We start from the raw sequence: 5,521 nt of genomic DNA, 5'->3' as shown, positions 1-5,521 counted from the left end.
GGCGAGTAGCATGAAGATTGCCCAGCACCACTCAACGAGTGGTCTTGCCGAGTTGAGGGATTGACTTAGTGAGTCAGGGAGAGTCAGAGTGGGTTGACAGGTGGACTGAGTCAAGCTGGGACTCGCCGAGTTGTTCTTGAGACTCAGCGAGTTGAGTCGTGGAGGCCCCACAACTGATGCCAGGTGGAACTCGTCGAGTTAGGAGAATACTCGACGTGTCAGGTGAGGATTTCAGGGAAATCAGTGTATGCGCTTAGACTCGCCGAGTTGTTATAGTGCACTCGTTGAGTCCGGTCAGAGTTGACCATTAACCATTGACCAGTGTTGACCTATGTTGACTTGTTTAGGGATAGTCAACCTTAGTTGGGAAAGTGTTAATTAGAGATGTATTGTGTTATAAGAGGACTATAGCTCGGGAGATCGAGCACTAGTGATTTTAGGGATTTACGAATTACCGAGACACGCGAGGTGAGTCTTCTCACTATACTTTACCTTGAGTAGGTAAATAGAGTTATGTGATACAGTGCTTGTATGCTATATTTATATGTTATGTGTTGCGCTGCATTATTCTTTGTGATTTATGCTGTGCATGTTTACAGAGTTAGAACCTGAGGGTTCACAGAGTTTGGGTGCACGGACCCACAGAGTTATAGCCTCGAGTGGCTAATATGTGTTATATGTGGTATTTTGGGGAACTCACTAAGCTTTGTGCTTACAGTGTTTGGTGTTATTTGTTTCAGGTACTAGTGACGACTGCGGGAAGATGCCAGCTTGATCCGTACACACGCATGGGATTTATGATTTTTATGATCTTGGGATTTTTGTATTAATTGGATTGAATGTTCAAAATGGATGTTTTATGAATATTAAGTGAAGTATGTTTTATAAAATTTGAAAATTGAAATTTACGGTGTTACAATTTTATTTTTGAACATTAAAAAAGGTTCGGTTTGCACACTTCTAGGGCATGTAGGTTTGACCATAAAACACAAAAACTACTGATTAAATTATTTACATCAAAGGGTTTCTAATGGAGTAGTATCATGTGTTGTCATCCATTCGTAATTCGATGGTTCAAGTCTAGTATGCGACATATGTGGATAGAGAAGTATTTTAAAAATAAATTATATTTATCGTTCAAAAAAAATATTTACAATTTATTTTATGATTATAATTAGATAAACCAAAAGGTAAACTTTTATATGATAAACTCTCTACTAGCTGATAAGTTAGTTAATAAACTTGATATCACCATATTTGGTTATATATTTTATGATATATTTCAATGTTTTACCTACATTTTAGAGTTAATCTAAAGATAAAAGGTAATTATAATTTGTAAGATCCATAAAAAATCATAAGAAATTTAAACTTTTAAATCAACTCAAATTCATAAATTGTTTACAATTCATAGTTTTCAAAACATTTTTCAAACACCAGAGTCTCCCACAATCACAAGTTATAAACAAGAGGATGTGTACAGTTACACATTTGTCTTCCAGCGTTCATCGAAATACCTGAAACATAACCTAAAATTGTAAGTAAATGCTTAATGAGTTCCTAAAGTATAACCACATCTACTCTAATAAATGAATGTTTTTTTTGTCACATATCACACTCTTATTCAATTTGTCAAATATCATTTTGTGGTTATTATGAAATAATTTTTTTTCCACATGTTATTTTATTAAATTACATATAATATCTTAATGTAATAATTACAATAAATGTAGTAATAAATGAATATCAATTTTATTAATCAAGTTGCTTTTTAATTTCAAAATTCCCAAATTAAAGTTCATTATTTATTTATTTATTTATTTAAATTATTTGTTTAAATTTAAAAGATAATTTTTTTTAATAATAATAATTCATTATTTTTCTTAGTTTCTTATAAATTCAAAGTTCTCAAATATTTTGACTTTTATAATTAACCTTTAAAAAAAATTAACCAATGTACTAGATGAGTCTCACAACTAGTAAACATTATAACAAAAAACATGCATAAAGAGCCATCAACCTGAATGGAACGCTGTACTGGCCTACAGATTATTGGGAACGCTGACAGAACCTTCAACATTACTGGAATGTCTCACGGGGCCTTCAGCCTATCTGAACCATTCTCCAGGCCTCCGTCCTGACTGGTATGCCTCTCAGGCCTATAGTCTATCTGTACCCCTTGGGTCTCTTGGCCTTCATTCTACACTGGTCCGCCTCAACCCAACCACAAACACAACATGTTGATATATACATAATAGATAAACATACATATAACCAGTCAACAGACAGTCAGATAGATCTACTGATCACTAAGCATAACATCATCCTATATATCAGGATATGATCTAACCGATCATTACAGCACGATAACATACTATCACATAACAGGATATCTAATCCAATGGGCCGACCTTGGTGCCTTCGACTCGTAAGTACAGTGAGAAAAACTTACATCATAGGCTGGACAAAAGCTGATGAGGTCTCGACTCCGAATCTCAGCTCTAACCGTCACCTATCCAACCAATTAATCAATCATAATCAAAATCCCAAAATACCCAAAATACCATAACGTCAAACTTGATCAAAGTCAAAGTCAAACCAATCAAATCAACTGAGTCATCCGAGTCAACCCAGTCAAGTCAACTCGACCGAGTCACCACAGAGTGAGTAGATAGGGCGTACTCCAAATGTATGATGGGTGTACTCGCATGTTGACCACCATCGGGGTGGTTGACCTCGTACGCAAGGCATACTTCAGGTACGCGGAGCGTACTCCTAGTATCCCATAAATCTTAATAAGTGCTTAATGGATATGCAAAATCATAAAGTTAGAAATGTTATGACTCTTGAGGGTATTTTAGCCATGGATTTGAAATATGGACGTGATACCATATTTGGTTATATATTTTATGGTATATTTCAAAGTTTTTAGCAACATTTAGTGTTAATTTAAAGATAAAAGGTAATTATAATGTAAAAATTATATTTTGTAGTAGAGAAGACATGCTTGGGATAGAAGAAGCAGACATGTGGAGTTGGAAGCACGATTGCTAGATAGATTCATCTAATGTCAACTTTTTGAAGAAACTGAAGTCCCACCACGTGGCCACAGTCTCCACGACGTGAATATCTATTCTCCATGGCATGTCGACTATTTTATGCAAAGTATAAATATCGACTATTCTTCAAAACCTAACTTATGAAACAAGTTTCTTCCGACTTTCGATGACCAGAGACACCTCTTAGAGCCTGTGGAGATCAAAATTCGATTAGAGAGCTTTATTTTAAGAGACCGAAGGCACAATCACATCTAATTACTCAGTTTGCTTTGTTATAAACATGTGTTTAATTTCAAAGTTTGCTTTGTTTTTATCTATTTTTTTGCTATAGTTATCGGCTAAAACCCTTTTACTTTTGTTTAATGTAGATGAACTTTGAACCTATGTTTTGATTTATTGATTTTGGATTCAATATGGTTTCTTATTTATTATGAGCTTGTTAAATATCCTTATGTGTTAAAGTCTCTAACTTTTATGTTTATTGCTGAGTATTGTTAGGATTAGATGATATATATATATATATATATATATATATATATATATATATATATATATATATATATATATATATATATTGATGTGCTTGAATCTTACGATTTTATGAAGAATAAAGTTGTAGGATTAGAGTTTTGAACAAAAACTTAGGGTAATATAGAAAAGTTGGTAACTTTGATGTGTGAGATGTTAAATGATGAATATTTATATACAAAATAGGTATTAACTAACATTAATATCAATTTAGGTTTAAAGTCTTGCATCATCGAACTAAACACTGGTTTATTTGATTGTTTTTCCACTTGGTCACTAAATAAACTGTATTATTAAACCAAAGGATTAATACCTTGAGCATTTTACTAGTCATTATAGGAATTAGTAGTTAATGAAAATTGAATCCATTGTACTATCCATAAATAACACATAAGGAATAGGTTAATCGAATCTAAAAGGAAGTACTATTTTAAATCTTGTTTTCAAAACTGTTTTCTACTTTGTCTTTAGTTTAAGTACTTGTTTGCTATCTCAAAAGTTAATTGTTTGATTTAAGTTAATGATCTTGCAAAATCAGTGAAGACCCAAATTATTAGTTATTATCGTTAGTTTAATTATTAGTAGTGATTTTTAGCTAACCCTAAGTTCGACACCTTTCTTACGTTTACTATACTATTACACGACTACGTATATTGTCTAATTGTGTTTTACTGATTTAGATTTGATAGGTTAAATAAATAGAATACGTATCAAGTTTTTGACACCATTACCGGTGAACAATTTAAATTTAGTTGAATTTTTTACTATTAGTTTTCCTATCCTTTTGTGGGGTAAAGTCCACAAAAATTAAAATTTTAGTTTTATGATTTTTCATTACCCACGTTGTTGTGACTTCCTCTCCATGCCATGGAAACAGATTTCTAGTTTTTATTTTTATTTCATTTTTGTTCGTTTTACATGTTTCCTTTTGTTTTATTTTAGCAGTACAAGACCAGGTGATCCTCTTTGAAGATTGTCACCGGTTTTAGTGATTCAAAATTAGAGTTCTATAAGAGAAAGAAGGGAAATAAAGAAGAAGCTTACAAAATAGACAATACCGATTTGAAAACCAAATCCAAAACCAAGGACGAAAACGAAAAAGAAGACACCATGGCTGATAATGCAGTGATGACCATGGAGGAGTATAACCATAGAATGCAAGAAGACAATGAACCTGGTCTTTTGCCACCCAAAACTCCAACCGTGACACATTTCGAGCTCAAGGGACACATCCTCAACATGCTTAAGGATATGCCCTTTCCGGGAAAGACCACGAAGATACCTACAAACACATTGATGAAGTTCTAAAGATTGCGGATTACTTGAACATGCCCAATATAAATAGAGATGTGGTGATGTTAAGGATTCTCCTAATCACACTAAAAGGGACAACTAAAGATTGGTTAAATTCACTACCACCTATAACAATCAGTACATGGGTCAATCTAAGGGAGCAATTCATATAATAGTTAAACCTACCATCTAAGATTAAAATGCTCAAGAAGAATGTCTAAAACTTCTAACAAGTTGATGGGGAAGCGTTGTATGAAGCTTGAGAGCGTTACAAAGGAATGCTATAAAATTTCCCACAACACGACTTAAGCGTGCAATAAGAATTTTCTACGTTCTATAATGGCATCAATGTTTACATAAGGAAACTTTTGGACCTTAAAGATAGTTAACTAAAAAGAATCCTACAACAAAAAAAGAGCTAATTGGAGGATTTGTGAAAATTCCCACGAATACCATAATCCTAGAGATGATGTCACACGGGGAAACAAAATGGAGATGGAGATTCAAAAATCTTAGCATCTATAGTAAAAAAACATGACACCATGGGTCAACGAATAATGAAGATGGGGCAATCTATACATGCAATCCAAGTCGGATGCGATAATTATAGGGGTCCACATTTAGCCAAAGATTGCGACTTG

General features: G+C 33.3%; 1 non-coding gene across 1 annotated transcript; it reads right to left on the bottom strand.

Moving 5' to 3' along the window:
• Nucleotides 1-5,080: 5,080 nt before the first annotated feature.
• LOC145003646 (small nucleolar RNA R71) lies at nt 5,081-5,187 on the bottom strand. The gene has a single exon (XR_013662098.1). It is a non-coding gene; the product is annotated as a small nucleolar RNA R71 (small nucleolar RNA).
• Between the last annotated feature and the right edge of the window lie 334 nt (nt 5,188-5,521).

The sequence above is a fragment of the Lactuca saligna genome, chromosome 6 (assembly GCF_052625555.1).
Source record: "Lactuca saligna cultivar CGN05327 chromosome 6, ASM5262555v1, whole genome shotgun sequence".
NCBI classification, from domain to species: domain Eukaryota; kingdom Viridiplantae; phylum Streptophyta; class Magnoliopsida; order Asterales; family Asteraceae; genus Lactuca; species Lactuca saligna.
The sequence above is the reverse complement of the archived record's forward strand: the minus strand, read 5'-3'. Positions and strand labels throughout refer to the sequence as shown.